Here is a 16,963-nt window from a genome sequence, read left to right on the forward strand (position 1 = left end):
CATAACACATTCAAATAAAGAGTGAAAACCACAGACAATAACCTATTTTTGGTTTACCCAATACTAAGCGTCAACTCTGACTACCTTTTTCTTCATGGAATTAACTACTTTGACAACATTTTCTTTTCCTTTTTTTTTTAACGTTCATTTATTTTTGAGAGAAACAGAGAGGAAGTGAGAGCAGGGGACGGGAAGAGAGAGGTAGAAAGAAAATCCAAAGCAGGCTCCTTGCTGACAGCAGAGAGCCCCATGTAGGGCTCGAACTCACAACCACAAGATCATGACCTGAGCCGAAGTCAGACACTTAACCGACTGAGACACCCAGGTGCTCCTGACTACATTTTCTGAATCACATACACATACAATATTTCTCAAAAAATGTTTACCGTTGCTTATGCATAAAATAAATGTGTAAAAGTTGTTTTATGAAGTTGATTTTTTAAAATTATTGAGCAATCTTTCCCCCGAAATGCAACGAGAAGCATGGAGCATAAACATCTGGGAAGTTGGGGTTCGGCCACGGACATTCCTGGAGCATCCATTCACACAGCACTCACCGCACTCAACAGTTCTGGAACATTTGCCTCTTGAAGACATTCGTTATTTTTTCCCTCTCCTTTGCCATATGCTTTACAAGCAACCTTCCAAAGATAGAAAAATACAAAGCTAATCCAGAGAAGCCAATAGCACCAAGCAATTATTCTGTGCCCTCCTCATGCTGCCTCCTGCCCAAAGTCCTGAAGCCTCAGATGGAACAGCAGCTGGTGAAGAAGGGGCGGTTGATAACGGGGTGTGATAGGTCCATTCGTTCTGGTTCACGGCTGCTGCCATTAAGCACTTATTTGGGGCTATTTCAATATGGGTTTTCAACGGCAGCAGAAGCCTCCCACGTGTCCTTAAATGAGCCACCTTTCAGATGAACGGAGACTGTGTGGGCATCCCAGAGGCAGCAGGCTAGCCCCACGTGGTGATGCTGCATCAGAATAGTACCGAGGGATCCAATATTCTGATTACTTCTCCATGTTAAAAGGCCCCTTTCAGGGAAAGCCAGGATTTTACCAGCTTGCAAAACCTCAGTTATGCTACTGAGGGAGCCTTGGTGTCTTAGCACAAAACTTTACTTGAAAGGCAAAGCACACCAAAATCTATTGAAGGTGGATGAGTTGTGTTAGCCACCAACTGGCGAGCTTGACATTGGACGTGACCATGTAATGGGTCACGATTATTTAAAGTACTTTAGCTCGTTGGTTTGAAAATAGGCAAGAGTAGCCAGAATGACCTATTCTAGTTCTGTGACTTTCTGAAAGTCAATGTTGGTGGTGATAATTTTAGATAAATAAAACCTTCATTGGTCCTAAGAACTTGGACATTATTCTTTCCCGAGAATTATTCAGCCACTACAGCCAAAATGTGTGATTTAGCATCTTCTCTTTCCAGCATTTCATTCTCCTTCTTTGATGGTATGCTATTAAGTTTTATACTTAAATCCTTCTGTAATTCAGAAGTGTGTAATGAATGTCTTAAAACCTAACCACAATACATAAAAATGTATTCGCACTATCCTAATATAAAATGGTATCTATGAGAAAAGAAAATGTGTTAAAGATCAAGGAATATTGTTTATAAGTGCAATGAAAAGTGACACATTTGGTACCAGCCACCTAAAAATTGCTTCTTTCAATATTCATTCATGCACTCGATTATGAGGATGTCTCACGTCCGTGTTGTTTTTCCTTCGCAGAAAACAAATATTTAATAAGTTTGATTGACGTTGAGGCTGACTGGGATATCATGCCAATAAATTTTGAAGAACCAGCTAACAGCGGAGTACTGAGAAATGCAATGTCACTTCATCATTGCAGAAATAAAACTACATTTTCAATTTTTCATGACGTTTAACCATCCTTTCCTGAACTCAATGAATCTAAAATATGTGGTTTGACAAAAGTAATTAAAGCGTGGACATTTTGAGTTATTTTGATATTTGAAATGAGAACTTGTCTACCTTACCATTCCTCATCCATCAACCTTTTTTTTTTTTTTTTTTAGCTTCAAGTGACCTTAGAGTTATTTAGACATGGTAACCTTGAAGACCGGTTCTGAGACTTTGGTAAGCAGCCCTTCCTTCCTTATTTCAGTTAAGATTTCCTTGTATAAGACCAAGAGCGCATTCAGTTTCACCGGAAACTGAGGCCACGAGTGCAATCTGGGATCTACACTCAAAGAGCCGATCCTCAAAGACAGTGTTTTTCTGAGTCAGATAGACATAACCAAGCTGTCAACTCTCTCTGGCTCCAGAAAACATTGCAGCACCCAGGGAGCAAAAGCTATGTTGTTCTTGAACATGATCTTGGCTTATGATAACATGTCCATGGCATATTTCTAACATCCTATTCTCTTCCAAGTTGGCAGTCTGAAAAGGAGATAGCAATAACATCGCTCAAGCGATTTTGATTCCCAAATTATGGACATGTTAATTTGGTACAAAATGCAACGCTAAATGGTGCAAGGATATAAGACGTGCTTATAACTGCATGGATAGGGATCTTAACATCCAAGTAAGAGATGAATATTGTAGAAGTTGTACGTTAAAGGACTGGATTTCCCTTCATCTGCAGCACTGGTTCTCAAACTGAGTTCTCCAGATCAGCAGCGCCACCTGGAAAGTTGTCAGAAATACAGACTCTTGAGCTCACGGAGACCTACCTGGTCAGGATCTCTGGTGGTAGGGCCCAGAAATCTGCATTTCACTGAGCGCTGCAGGCCAATCTGATGCACACGGATCTGAGAACCACAGTTCTCTGTAGCCGTGGTTCTCAGAGCATGGCTGCAGGTCTCTGCAGAACCCAGAGACCTTTTTGAGCTGCAAGGAAATGTACCTTTGTCATTACACTAAGATGCTGTTTGCCTAATAGTCAATATATTTTTTACCAGCATGAGCATGCAATTTTTAAAAAGAAATGCTAATTTCCCTTAAACACATTCTTAATTACACAGTAAAAAAAATTACTTTTACTAATACTTGACCCTCGGGTGACTACTTTTTGTTATTCTCTGTGATGAAATGGGAAGTATGCGCAAAGCCCTTTGCTTCAAAACCAGAGAAGGATGGTTGTCTGCAGGAAAAGTAATAATATTCCTTGAGTTGCGAGCTAAACTAGCAGTTGGCAGCTTTGATTCATGGAACAATATTTTTACTTGAAAGAAAAACTGACAAAGAAACTGGTTATTCAGATATGAGTATCTGGCAGGCATTTTCTCCAAAATGAGTAAAGTGAATTAAAACAATCAACGGTATTTGTTGCCAAACGTTGAGTTTGGAGCAAAAATTAGAATTTTTGGACAACTGGTGTTTGTCATTGTGAAGCTTAACAGTTTTCCAATGTTTGAGAGGCTTTCTAATTAGATTAGTTATGATAATAACGAATGTGATTTGTAAAATATCATATAGGAATATGTTAGCTGCATAATTTATCAAATTGTGCACCGGTAAAATAGCCAACCAGAGCACAAGCTAGACTGAAGTGCTTCTAAAGCAAAAGCACATGGGAAGTTCGTGATGTGATTTTAGGTCCCGTGTTTCACCTGACCTTCCTGAAACAACCACTTCGTGAATTTTGCTGAAGTAACAAAGCAGAACATCAGAGTTACCTGAAAACGTTGAGATAATACTCCTTTCTTCTCAACCCTCATATTTGTGCGAGGCCAGATTTTTTTCTCCTATACCTAAGCCAAAACAATAGCTTACAACAGATTGAATGCAAAAGCAGATATCTTCTGTTAAGGCAGACATTAGAGAGATTTGCAAAACGCAAACCAATGTCATGCTTCTCACTTTTTCACTTGTTGGAAAATATGGTTATTTTCATACAGAGATGTTGTTTCCCTGAGCATATAGTGGTTTTGTTATTATTATTTGTAAAAAAAATTTTTAAGTTTATTTATTTATTTTGAGAGAGCAAGTGAGCAGGGGAGGGAGAGAGAGAGAAAGGAGAGCCAGCGCAGAGCCAGATGTGGGGCTTGAACCCATGAACCATGGGATCATGACCTGAGTCGAAATCAAGAGTCAGATGCTCAGCTCAACTGACTGAGCACCTAAGGTGCCCCTTTAAAAAATTAATAACTAAATATATTAATGAGTTTAAAGTCTAATATCACAAATGTCCATACTTATAACCCACACAAACAAAAGTTCTTGGGGATCTCCAGTAAATCTCACCTTCCTTTGAGAAGTGCTCCCCTGTCAGAGTGATACAAGGATGGTGTCGGTCACCAGATGGAGACATGACCCACCAGGGTCCCTGGTTCTGCACGTAGAAAAGTCTTTTCTATTTCAGGGACCCAGCTCCCACGTCATCCTCACTGGGAAGACTAGCTTCTCCTGACCCCCTCTTGCTCAGATCCTGGCTAAGGCTTTCACTGCAGTAGAAAAGATCCTGGTTTGTTCAGGCCATTGCTAATGAATAGCCGTGAAATTAACACCTTATTTTTTTCCTAATAGGGAGTTATTTTTCTCCCATAGACGTATGGAATCTGTGGTCCAGGGTGGGAAGCTGCACGCAGTGTCATCGGGACATGACATCTCTCCCCTCCCTTCTCCTAGGACCTCTGTTTCTCATCTTCAAGATGGCAAGTTCCCTGTGGAGCCTCCAGGCACCACACCGATGTTCTGGGGGGCAGGTGGGGAAGGGTGGTGGACGTTCTCCAACCACATTTGTCTTCTTCTTTGGAAAGGGAAGCCTTCTTCAGTGACTTCTGCTTGCCCCCTGCTGGCCAGAACTGGGCCATGTGAGTATCCCAATTGCAAGAAGGCAGAAATAGTAAGGATTTGACTTCCCCAGCCATTACGGCAGAAGAAGGCTGAAGGGGAAGGGGTTGTATAGGCTTTCAGAGAGCAAATCCAAGGTGTGTGTCTGCCATGCTCATCCATTAACATGCCAGCCATTCTCCCTTATGCCTCTCCCACCCTGGACCATGCCTGCTCCACAGCAAAGACCTGCCCAACATGCCGTCTTCATCCTGTGGCCATCCCCGTGCCTGGCTTCATGGTCTGAGGGGTCCCTCTGCCAATAGCCTATTTTAAAGTTATCACATTATTAATTATTCCCACCTTGGCCTCCTTACCCCTTTTCCTGCTGCTTCTTTTTTCAATGGCAATTGTTAACATCTAATATTCTCTCTACGTAGAGATAGATGGATAGATAGATAGATAGATAGATCTCCCCTGTGATACCACCTCATTGATGTAGAAATTTTTTCCTCTATTTTGTCTTCTTTGACAGATCTCAGGGTCACACCAGTACTTCTGTCCTCATATCAGCCTACTTAAGTTTCTACACCGGAGCCTTCGTAGGGCCCTGGGCATCTCTGGCAGCCTGAGCTGGAGCTGGAGCTACAGCCTGGGACGTGGTTTGAGACTTGGCCTTGGCCTCTGGCCAACAGAGCCCAGACCCTTGGCAAGACGGGCATGGGCACGTTTCCTGAGCTTGGGATGAGTCATGTAGGCAAGTCGATTAAGCTCTCGGCTGCCACCCTTTGGGATCTTGGGCTTGATCTTGTTGGGCTTGAAGATGGTCCTGATGGCCTGGGCTGTGCCTGCCTACATCTTGTTTGGGCCCTTCTTGCATTCTTGGTAAAGCACATGTTCCTCAGGAACGTGGAGTTCACCCTCTCTGGAGATTTATTATCTTTGTGATGAGGTTTCTGGGTGCCATTTCTGTGCCATTTTCATGACTAGTTGCACGCGGTGTGGTTCTTGGACTTGATTGTGTCGGCACCGAAGCTGGTGGCTCCCGACGTGTCTGGGACCAGAAGAGAAAGAGGAAATTTTCCCCAGGACCTGGTACAATGTAGGGCATGCAGTAGGTGTTCAATAAATACTTGTTGAATGAATAAATAACTGCAGCAGATGTTCACGGAAGGCAGAGAAAGAATGAAGGAAAGAAAGAGGAGGAAGGAACAATGAGAAAAACTCATCATTTTTTTCCACATCAGTATTTTGTAAACAACTATTGACGGAGAGTCATTTCGTAGGAGATAGGAAGTATGAGTCTGCCTTCAACTTATTGCCAACTTTAGAATTACAGAGCGTTTCTTTGTATTACCGTCTTTTGGAATATAGCATCCCGCTGACTTTCAGAGGCTTTACAAGTAAATGTGATTATATGACCGTCTCTATACTCTTCATAATAAATGTTATATGAGTTCAAGGTGTTATCATTATAATAATTTTATTTTGTTGACATTACTTTGAATCGTGCTATGCAGGCAATTGACACCTCACGATGACTCATCACAAAGCAGTAGACCATCTTCTGGAATCTGAAAGACGCCCTTTCTCAAAAATACACATTTCGCAAAAAAAGAAACCATTGCTGATATGAATGCTATATTTCTTTCTTTGGAAGAGGCTGTTGGAAATTCTGAAGACGGACAGAGACCCTCACACGGGCTGGACTTGTTATTTTCTCCAGAAAAAAGCCTCCTGAGGAGGCGATAGCGCTCTCAGAATGGAGAGTAACAGCGCACCCTTCACTTTACCACAGCGACCTGCCGTTTTGTCATTTAGCCGTGAGACGCTGCTGTGTCACGCGACACAGCGCATCAGAAAAGATTCAGTAACCGTTCCTTCACTGACGTTAATTGTGACTGACAATTTGCTGCTGTGCTCGACTGGTAAGCACACTCCCAGAAGCGATGTTCCAATTCTGTGTCCTTTTAAACAAATAAAACACATAAAGCCGCTCAATCCTCAGAATGAATCTTATACAAAATTTCCAAGGGCCAAGCAAGTGTTCCACCATCCATCGTGACAAGCAGGCGGCCGGCAGACCGTATTATTTTGCTGTTCAAGGTGGGAAGCCAAACGACGCGGGCCTTCCAATATGGAGCCAGTAACAGACTAGTAATGGCCGGCACCTGGTGCCTGCGTGTCAGCCTCTATTCTGAAAAACCCTTCACACAAGTTCGTTAGAACTGTGCTGACTTTTCAAACCCTCATTATCAACATTCATTGTCAAGAACTTCTCAAGCGGCGATCGTCCCACGCCTCCCCAAGAGCTGGCCCCAGAGGCTCAAAACCACTTTGCTCAAACCGGGAAACGGAAAGTAACTTGCTTTTAGTGAGAGGGTCCTGTGAAATGTTAGAAACAAACTTGAGTTTTTTATTTGATGTTTAAGAATATGGACTGTTTCATTCCTCATCCCTCCCCAGCCCCCTCAGTGTACGGTACAATATCAGGCAGTGGGGAGGAGCGATGTGTTCCGGAACATCAGGACTTAATTACGGAGGTTGTATCAATCCGTTAGTAAATGGTGGAACCAGAGAAGGCAACAGTTCGGCGGGAAGCTGAGGTTTCTAAAACAGTTTCCAGGACCGACCGTGGCATGGATATTTGTGCATAGACCTGTACCATAATCAATAATATTTTCGAGGATAATGATAAGGAGGCCATTTTCATAGGGATAAAAGCAGGAAGGAGATTGTACAGAGAAGCCATTTGGACAGCTGCCCGAGCCTCTACATCAAGTTGACAGGAGGGTCTTGTTACAATACCCAAGAAGGCACGGACCTCACGTGGAAGGCTGCTGTAACCCTTCAAGAGCAAAAGAAGGGCGAGAAACTGCCTGTTTCCATGCATAACTGATGTAGCTCAGGGGCCAACTCAAGCCCTAGAAGAAGCCCTAACAACATGCCATTCAGAGCAGAAAGAAGGAAGAGGGCCAGGCTGGTGCAAAGGTTTCCTTCAAGGCTCTGAGAGCTGGAAGGAGGCAGAAATCTCCCGTGCAGACCCTCTGATCTCTGATATCCTGGAATATATGCTGAGCCTGATTTTCAACCTTGCCTGACTTTCAGTGAGTGTTGAGAGCGGGCCAGCGTGGCTGCTGGGTGCCCAAGTCGTGGGAGCGGTTCGTGGAACCCTGGTATCCATCTCTGACAAAGACAAGAGGGCGGAGTCGCCCAGGCACGCTGCCAGGACCCCAGGCTTGTTCTCCCCCAAGGCGCAAGGGGAAGAATGAAAGAGCCTCAGTGCGGACACCCAGAACCTCTGCTGTTCACTGATCACAGGTGACAGGAGCTTCTGAATGTACCACTGTGCCAGCTGCGTTCCGCCAGGGAGGGCCTGCTGCTGTGTCCCAATGTGTCGTCCCAGCTGGCACCTCATTTCCTGTATTGGTAAGTACTTAACGCATATGGATGAGAATGGGCACACCTGCCATTCAAAGTAGGCTTCCTTTAATCAGAATGTTTCATACTCTGGTCTCCCAGTTTATGAACCCTTATGATGGATGTAGCTTCTTTTAGATAATTGCTTGGGATGAGTGAATGCCCCAATATTTATTTAGCAAGGATGTCGATGAATTATGAATGGGAGCAAATAGTTCCAATGGGCAAGCACTCTAATTAATAGAGCCAGTTTCCCGTGGTCGCGTGTATGCGAGAGCGGTACCGGGGCTCTGTGGCAATGTAAGTGATGCGTGTAACAGATGTTAGAGGTTTTCCTGGAGGCAGAACAAGGCTCACGGGAGACGAGCTGGCTGGACTCCGGAACGGCCCCCCTTTTATTCTCTGCAAGTCTTTCTCTCTTCCCCACCGTAAAGACCTGGACCACATCAAGGCATTTGCATAAGACAACCTTTCCCCCAGAACCTCATGGTTTAATCACTAGCCCTGAAAATGGTTTTAACAGGTTACCTCTCCTGAGAATTCTCTTGGGAGGTAAATATTCTTTTATTTTTTATTTTGCTTATTTTTTAATGTTTATTTTTGTTATGTTTGAGAGAGAGAGACAGAACACAAGCAGGGGAGGGACAGAGAGAGAGAGACAGACAGACAGACAGAATCTGAAGCAGGCTCTGGGCTGTCAACACAGAGCCCGACGCGGGGCTCGAACCCATGAACTACGAGATCAGGACCTGAGCTGAAGTCAAGAGTCAGATGCTTAACCGACTGAGCTACCCAGGTGCCTGGAGGTAAATATTCTTAAACTACAAACAGGGCCAATCTCTAGCCCGTATGCATGTTTTGCATACCGACCGATAAAATATCCAAACATCTCTACAACTTTAGGTAAATAAACTACTCATAAGCCCTGGGCCCCACCTTAGATGATGGAACCTCATCATTATCCAGTAACTGAAGAGTTAATGTCTGGCCCCACAAAGAGTCTTTAGGTCCAGCTCCACCTAGCAATCTGGGCTGTCCTTACTGGAAGTTTCTGGTACCTTACTAGTTGTTAAATGTTTGGGATACGATGTCTGAATGTCCCCCTCAACCCCCGAATATTACGTTGTTATATTTTACCCACACCAATAGAGACTGGAATGCTGTTGGAGTCTACAGGAACGCAGGCACTTTTTCCTCGCCGGTGTAGGCATCCGTCTCCCTGGGCAGCCTGGGAGGAAGAGTGGAAGGCACTTAAAATATGTTACGTTCTGCTGCAGCAGGAATGTGAAGCAATTCTAAGCCTCTGGTAGGTTCGGTGTGGCTCTTTTCAACAAGTCACTCGGAGCCGGACCATGTTGCTAGGTGCTTTGATGAATGAATGTTCTGTGTCACTTAATCCTCAGGATCCGGGCACGGGTGGAAGTAACGCAGTGCACAATGTGCAGACGCGTACAAAAGTTTTGTCTATCTTCGGTGGCACAGGGGATGTCATGTTTACGATGGCCTCTGCGATCCCTGCCCCGTTGTGTACACATTCTCTACAACAGATCCCTTTGGGCATGGGTAAGACCTCCGAACATGTGCCAAAGGGAAAGAGATTTGCAGGCGTCATTAAGGTCTCCAATCAGTTGACTTCAAGTTAATCAAAGGAGAGATTAATCTGAATGCATCTGACCAATCAGGGAAGCACTTGAAAAAAATTTAAAAAAAATTTTTTTTCAACATTTATTTATTTTTGAGAGACAGAGAGAGACAGAGCATGAGCAGGCGAGGGGCAGAGAGAGAGGGAGACACAGAATATGAAGCAGGCTCCAAGCTCCGAGCTGTCAGCACAGAGCCCGACGTGGGGTTTAAACTCTGCAAGATCATGACTTGAGCCGAAGTTGGATGCTCAACCGACTGAGCCACCCAGGCGCCCCCCCAAATTTTTTAATGTTTATTCGTTTATGAGAGAGATTGAGAGAGAGAGAGAGAGAGCGAGCAAGGGAGGGGCAGTGACAAAGGGAGAGAGAGAATCCCAGGCAGGCTCCACACTGTCAACACAGAGCCTGACACAGGGCCCAAATCCATGGACCACAAACATCAGAGCATCAGCAGCAAATGCCCACCTTCTGGCCTTGAAGAAGGAAACAGCCATGATGTGGAGCGGGCCATGTGGCAGAGAGCGGCAGCCCGCCTCCAGGAGCTGAGGCCCGCAGGCCCACGACCACAGAGAACAGAATTCTGCCAACAACACCTGCGAGCTGGGGCAGAGATACCAGCCTCGGATGAGACCACAGACCCAGCCGGCACCTGGATCCGCACCTTGATGAGAACCCGGGATGAGGACCCACAGCATCTTGTTTGTACTTCACACCCATGAAAACTGGGAGAAGATAGCAACGTTTTAAGAGCTAAGTTGGTGGTAGCTTTTATCCTAGGCCACTGGCCAGCTCCGAGGTTACGCACACAGAATTCAGACACAGTTGACAGTTCACAGGAAACACATGAGGTAATCTAATGTGTGAACCCACCTAAGAGTGGGTAGCCTCTAAGAGCCCGACGTTCAATTCGTACGAGGTGTTGACTACGTAGGAGGCTAATGGAATACCAGCATTTATCCTAAAGGTGGATGAACGGAAGCTCAGGCCTAAAGTCAGTCTGGCAAACATTGGATGTCTACCATATGTCAATCAAGAAACCAAAGGACGTTAAGCTTTCAATAGCGATAAAAGAAATGGGGTAGTTCTTTACCCTATGAAGTATTAAAGACCACGTAAATATTAATTATAACTAAATTGGCACAAATGCTGTGAACACCTACCTTGAGGGGCAGGGTGAGTTGAAGGCATCTCATCATCAGCGAGTGAACCTACAGTGGGTTAAGCTGATGTCTGGGTTGATCAATCTGCAAGTTGGCCAAAGATAATGAGGTCTTTCCATTTTGATTCAATATCATTGTACATCATTTATTTAGGATAATTCAAATTACTTTCTCTTAAGACTGCCCTAACGGACACAAATGACACCAACAAATATGGGAATCAGAGTCATCAAAAATTTACCATATTACACTGAACTTGGCTTGAAGCCTTGAGACATGATATCTGTCGGGTATCTGTCATTACAAGGAGCCCGCTGGTAGAGATTAGAGTAGCTATTAAGCCCTGTAATGTGGAGAAGGGTCCTTTAGGCATCAAGACAGCATTGTACATACAGCTACTCATTCAAGCACCAGTTTCCCTTCAAAGCGGGCTATTTCTCTCTCTCCATAGCTAACGAGGATGCAGGGTTGTTCCACTGCTGCTCCAATATGCTCGTTTGGGGTTCCCTCCACCAGAATCCTATGGGGTACCCTGTTATACCTTCACTTAAGACAGCTGGAGAATTAATTCACAAGCATCATGTTCTGCCAAGGCCGTAAAGGTAGGTGGGTGTTAGAGATGTCTCCCCAACCTTGCTACCAAATCAGATCCCCCCTGGGACCAGAAGTGGAAAGCTTTAGTAATTATATGTGGACAACAGGCATAAACCGAGACTGTGCTGGCAAATCGGGTCTTATGGTCGCCTTCGTTATGAGGATCATTGATTTCAGCAAAATGCAGCCATACTTGTAGACAGTTGATGGCAAACAAAATGGACAACCACCTGTAATGGGAGCTGTGGGGTTCTGGCTCTTTCCTTTTGGTGATCTGAAAAATGTTCCATTAAGGATACATCTTGGGCAAACATGGCAGTGTTACCATGGCAGGTTTCACACGACCAACCAGAGTCAGGTTGGAGGAGGCCTCACAAGATCACCTAGAATCAGGTGACCATGAACCTTCTGAGCAGTGACAGAACAGAAAGCCACGCAGGGTTTACTGCCTAGGATGCATTCCCACGGTTACAAAGCGAAGGTTCTACTAGATTCTTAGAATCCTTTCATGCAAGACTGGGAGAAACTCAAAAATACTTGAACCAACCCAAGGGCCTTGAATGCCCTTGAATTGTGTACCCCCCAAAAATGTATGTTGGAGTCCTAACCCCTAATACTTCAGAATATGACCTTATTTGGAGAGAGGGTTTTTTACGGAAGTGTAAAGTGAGGTTATTAGGGTGCCCCTTAACCCCAAATGACCATTGACCTTATCAAAACAGTTCAGAAATAGAGACAGACAAGCACACAAGGAGAACGCCATGTAAAGATGAAGACAGGGATCAGGGTGAGGCTTCTACAAGCCAAGGAATGCCAAAGATTGCTGGCAAACTTCCAGCAGCTAGGAAGAGGCAGGAAGAATTCTGCCCAGAGTCTCAAGGGACCATGGCCCTGCTGACAGCTTGATTTCATATTTTTTTACTCTCCAGAACTGTGAGGCAAACATTTCTGACATTTTAAGCCACTCAGTTTGTAGCGTTTTATCATAGTAGCCCCAGGAAAACAAATACAGCCACATTCACAAACAAACCAGCTGTCACAATTAATGTGATCCTATTTTGAAAAAGAAAGGTGTACACACCCAGGGGCTCCAAATTCCAAGTAACTGAGCACACACACAAAGGTGAATGCCAATGTCAGGAGAGGGAAGAATGTAAGTAACATGCAAGAGGGGCCGCTTGCCAAGTGAGTAAGGAGACATGTAAATGAGTGACAGACTATATCCCTCTTAGACACTTCCCAGGAAACACCCTTTGCTCAAGGATTTTTCCATCTCAGGACACACAGGGTGGTCATAGCACAAACTTCCGCAGGATATGCAAACTCTGTAGATGTATTCTCATCAGAGCAAAGCCAAAATCACCCCCGACCCCTCCCACAGACCCACCTTCCCAAGTAGTCACACAGGTCAGGAGGACATCTCGCTGTCCCTTAAAGCCACTGGCATCCTGGACCCTGACTCAAGGTGATTATCCTTCACTTTTGTCTCCATCCCCCAGCACCCTCATCCCAGCACATGACCTTTATGTCTACCCACAAGAATGTAAGGTTCCCCCTGGAGAAATGCCCTCAGTTTCCACCCCCTTCTACTTGAATAAATCAATTTCAGACCGATTCCTATCTCTTTCTCTCTGGTCAAGGAGAAGTATCACTGCTCTTCTCCTAGAGTAACCCTCTTTATTCATCTTTCCATCAAGTATCTGGTGATTTGCCGGTTTATGTCAGACACTGTTCCAGGAACTCTCCATGAAAAATACCTCTGCTCCCATAGACTTGAAAGCTGCTTGGAAAAGGCAAATAAACAGAAAGAAATATATGGTGCAGAGTGATGGGTTTAAAGGCAGGATACGATGGAACCATTCTGTCCCTACCCCTAAGCTATGATTTTTAATCAGGCAACATAGATCCCCTCCCCTCCTGAGCCCTCTCAGCCATGGCATCAATGAGCTCCGTCTTTGCCTTTCTGCATTTCATTTTAGATTTTGCTTCATGATTCTCTCACTAAAACCTTGATGCACAATCATTATTTTAGAGTATATAAGTAAGAAAAGGTCCCAGCCTCATAGGATAACCCATGTGTTTTACATTTGGTGTGGCTCAGCCTGCCTCTAGGAATAGATCAGTATTTTTAATTGAATCTTACAATACACACAGTTTTGAAACCTTTTTAATTTTGCCTAATACCATGTTATGTCATAATGCAACCTTCCTTCCCACATGGTACATGCATGTTAAAGTATTTAGCCTTATTGTATATAGTTAGATATTTCCCAGATTTGCGTTAATGAAAGCAACGCTCTCATCACTATCTATCCTTATAGGCAAATCTTTTGCACATCTCTGATTATTTCCTCTGGAATTCCTGGATCCATATGTACATACAGTTACAATAACTTACATAGTTACATATTCATGCAAAGCTTTTTTTTTTTTCTTAAATCAGCTTATTCTCCCACATGCAGTATAAAGGCTAACCTCTTTTAATTGAAAAGAACAATGACTCATTCAAGTTTCTTAAGTACTAGGAAGGGGGTGGGAGTAATATGAAGACACACAGGAAAGGGAGCCTGGAGAAAGCCAAATTATCAGAGAACAAATAAGACAAGGACCATAAAGAGACCATATTCTCAGTGACCCTAAAAATTAAAATCACAGGTTTGTACATGCTCCTTAATTTTCATTATACCTCTCCACCGTGATTATGATTCTATTATTTTCTGCATTCTCCTTTCTGGAAGTTCCCACTTAATACTTTCTCTGCTGCTGGCTGCTTAGCGCTTTCATTGCATCTGCATATTTCTCCATCTCCCAGGCCCTTGTAGTTTTTCCTTCTTCAAAACATGGGTCTATCATGACACATTTTGAACCTGGATCCTCTTCCACTGCCCAGCATAGCCTCACTCTGTTTGTGTTGGTAAGTACCATCTATCTGAATACCAAATTACTTGCCCTACTCCCTTCTGCCATTTGGATCTCAATATCTAACTACAATATGTGGAACCACTGGTACAGAATGGAAGGTATTCTCTTCCTCCTAAATCATGCTCTTCCTTCTATATTCTGGGCCTCAATTAATAACCTCGTTGTCATCTAGCTTTCTAAATTCAGAAACTTGCAACCTCTGACTTCTCAATAATAACCAAATGGTATCCATTGTAAGGTTTTGGCATGGTTCTCCCTTTACGTTAACACTATGTGATGCTGGTATGTTTTCTTCAAAGTATTAAAACAGTTTCCATCAGGATTTAATGACCATAGTTTAGTCCCGACTTCCAAACACGCATAGTTCAATCCCTTTATCATATCACTGTCAACATAATCTTTCCCAAAAGGGGTGATCAAGCAACTCCAAAGCTTATAATATTCTGTCGGCTTTCCAGAATATAAAATGTAAACTCAGTGCAACAAGGACCTTCAACTCAGCAACAGTCTACCCTTTTTCTAACATTTGCTTCTGCTTGTCACCACATACTGTGTCTCCACACAAACTTGTTGATTTCTTCGGCCACCATACAAGCCATGAGTGCCTCACGATTGCCATTCACAACATTCTTTGCTGGGAAAACTCCTACTGTGGGCTCAGTTCAAATCACTCTCCCCGTGGAGCCTCCCTGACTGAAGGCAGAAACTTGGCTCCCCTCTGTATCTGTATATCATTGTGTATATTCATCTACTTGTGATGCCCATACTATACGATCATATGTTTCTGATACGTACTTTTTCATTGAATTTCACACTCCTGAATTTCATTTGTCATTTTCTTTTCCATCTCTAAAAATTAACATGATACTTATCACAGAGCAAAAGCTCAGTAGTATTTGATAAATGACTAGATAGGTAAGATAATAACAATGATTCTAGACATTATACACAACACATATAAATCTTTTACATATAATATATTCATATGTAATTATTTAAAAATATTAAAGTGTGCGTGTTGAACCAAACCTCACTACTTGTACTTGAATGTGTGGTATCTGATTGTACTGTTCTATGGACATATGGTTCAAGAGGAACCGCTGACAAGGGGTGTATCTCTGTCTCCTTAAAAATAGACGGCGTAGTGAGGGTTTGCAGCAGTTGGAGAAAGAAGAGAGTTCAAAAGCACTTGAGAAATGGCTGATGCCAGCTTCTTAGACAGTCAGCAAAGCAAGGGCCACTTACATTTAAAAATGAGGAGATGCCAGGGGTGCCTGTGTGGCTCAGTCAGTTAAGCATCCAACTTCAGCTCAGGTCATGATCTCACAGCTTGTGAGTTTGAGCCCTGCATCAGACTCTGTGCTGACAGCTCAGAGCCCCCTTTGGATCATCTGTCCCCCTCTGTCTCTTCCCTTCCCTGCTCCCACTCTCCCTCAAAGCTAAATAAAACATTAAAAAAATTTTTTTTTAATGAGGAAACGCTCAAGAAAGATCATACAAGTTGTAACATTTCGAAGCTTCCTTTTATACTCATTAATAATATTTTCACACACACCATTAATGAACGCATTATCTCATTTAGAGTCTGAATGTGAGGCCCTCCTTTGTTTGTTTGTTTGTAAAAAGTTGGCTTTATTTGTCACTTACTCATCTTAACTCAGTTATGCCATTTCGGTGTCCACAGTGACAGTGCCCTGGAAGCTGAGGTTAGCTCCCACCCACCATGATCACTGCCAGCAAGCATGAGCCACACAGGGCCCCACCATTAGCTGGTGCCTGCAGTGTCCCCGTGGGTGGGGCCGAGCGGACTGTGTGTGGCACAGAGTGAAAGTCTCTGCTCAGGACTGGGTGTGACAAGGCCACGTGCCATATGGCGGTGTACCCTGGACTGGGGATTCACAGACATGCTGGGCCCGTCCTGGTTCTGCTTCTGACTTGCCCAGTGGCTTTAGACAAGTCGCTTCTTGTCCCTCAGCAGGTCTGTTTCCTGGTTAACACTGCTGGTAAGGTCTCCCAGGAGCTTGGACAGGTGCCAGCTTTGCTGCCACTCCTGAGTCGTGACCATGTGAGACCCTCTTTTCAGATGGGACCTGGACCAAGTAGACGTGTTGATTAGACCTCACCGGTGGGGAACGGTGGCACATGAAGATCCATTTATTCGCATATGCGTAAATATTGGTAAGCATTTCCCAAGGCCAAGTGCTGAGAAGGCAGGTGACGAAGCAGCACACCAGATGAAGATCCTTGTCCTCATGCCATTTTTTTCTGGTGGCAAGTAGACAATAAAGAGGCAAAACATTAATGACTTCAGAGCAGGCAAGTGCCAGAAAGAGAGTCAGTAGGATGAAGACACAGCACGTTGCCGAGGGTGAGCACTAGGCAACGTCAGGCCATGGACGCCTCCTCCAGGAAGTGTATCGGGAGTGAGCTCCCAGTGGAACCAACCATGGGGAAATTAGGGGAAAGGATGCCCCCAG

At 44.1% G+C, this 16,963-nt stretch overlaps 1 pseudogene; it reads right to left on the minus strand.

The window, feature by feature from the left end:
* Nucleotides 1-5,333: 5,333 nt before the first annotated feature.
* On the minus strand, nucleotides 5,334-8,165 carry LOC121037647 (60S ribosomal protein L29-like; annotated as a pseudogene).
* Nucleotides 8,166-16,963: the final 8,798 nt, after the last annotated feature.

Source organism: Herpailurus yagouaroundi, unplaced genomic scaffold (genome assembly GCF_014898765.1).
Source record: "Herpailurus yagouaroundi ecotype Mexico unplaced genomic scaffold, PumYag 164, whole genome shotgun sequence".
Classification (NCBI taxonomy): domain Eukaryota; kingdom Metazoa; phylum Chordata; class Mammalia; order Carnivora; family Felidae; genus Herpailurus; species Herpailurus yagouaroundi.